Source organism: Drosophila montana, unplaced genomic scaffold (assembly GCF_035044405.1).
Source record: "Drosophila montana isolate Dmon_TW-CO22-7 unplaced genomic scaffold, ASM3504440v1 contig_1810_1, whole genome shotgun sequence".
NCBI classification, from domain to species: Eukaryota; Metazoa; Arthropoda; class Insecta; order Diptera; family Drosophilidae; genus Drosophila; species Drosophila montana.
In genome coordinates, this window is record NW_026996732.1 from 44,867 (window position 1) to 46,438 (window position 1,572).

Sequence of the window (1,572 nt, forward strand, 5' to 3'; positions counted from 1 at the left end):
ACTATTATTGACGAGCATCCGATTCTAGGGCCAACAAAAATTGTCTTAGTACGTCTGCACAGGTAGTATCTAACAAAAAACTTAAAAAAAAAACCGCAAGAGTCATTATATAGAAAAATAGGGGAAAAGCAATCAAAGGTAGATGATAACCCTGCCAACGTAGTAAACGTGGTAGAAGTTGTAGATACCACACCCCATTTTCAGTTAACAAGCATTCTGCTAGTTATACTCATCATAATAGCTTCAGTGAACATCCTTCTAAAGATGTATCTTCTTCATAAAAAATCACTAAGAATCACTAACGACTTAGACAAGGTCTAAGCTGATAAAAAATATACATTATTTAAGTAGGGGAATGGCCCCAATTAGTCGAGAAAATAAAGCTGCATAGATGCAACTTCGATAAATCGTATGATCGCACCAGTGTTGAAGCTCACCATAATTAAACACACTGAGATCCTTGTATATGAATATAATTAAATCAGGAGTTTAGTTAATGAGTGACAACACAAACTCACAAGTCTACACAGAGTCCAAACTTCAGACACTTTAAAACGTCTAAGGGACAATCTGGTAAACTTAAATGAAAACTCTAGCTTTATTTACCATCGGTGTTAAATACACCGGTAACAGTAGTTGAATTCTTAAAATTAGCCTCATCACTCAGACCTGAATTCGATGGAAGGGCAGATAATTTACAAAGTTTCAAAAACGCATTAAATTGATTCCCTAAAAGGCGCGCATGAAACACTGGAAATCAACCTAATAAAGACTAAGCTGAAGGGTCATGCTGTAAAGTAGCAACAACAAGGCCGGGGTGGTAAAACTCAATCTTACCAGGTTCACTCTACAAGAAATTTGTACTTTGCCGAGACGTAAAGCTGAAAGGGGGGCTTAGAGAACTGTAGGGGAGACTCCGCCACAGAGCGATTTATATCTTTGGGAAGAGGGAAGGGAACCGCTGGACTCACGCCGCTGCGGTTAGGTGAGGGTAGGTCAGCGTGATGGGTGCTGCTGGGGGATCACTCCGCCGCAGAATAAAAAACCTGCAAAACACACACAATCGCTATACGGTCTATACCGCCGACTTGTACAAAATAATGCGAAAACCGAAGCACTTTATGTATTATAGTTCGCACTTTATTTCTATTCAACTTTCCCTGCTGCACCGTCACTTCTTATCTCCTTTTCTATACTCCTAACCTCGCGGCTACCTCGCGTTTTCCCCTAAATCTTGTCCGTCGTCGCACGCGCACATCTTGTACTTACTTTCGCTGAGTTCCAAGTGATCTCGCTGCTCAGCTTCAGCAGCTCATAACCCTTTTTCGCCATTTTCGCTCTTCGGCGGAAACTCTCTCGCAAACATTCGCTTTCTTCTACTCCTACTGTTAACATTTTAGGAGTCAGAGTTGCTTATGATTAGATTTACATTATAATTGGCTCCTCTTAATTCCTAATAAATCTACTCCTTTCTATTCTTATGATAAGTTTTTTTATTTCATATTTCAACTTTATTTGGTTGACACTTATACTATGATTATTTATGATTATACATGACTAGCGGGTATAACC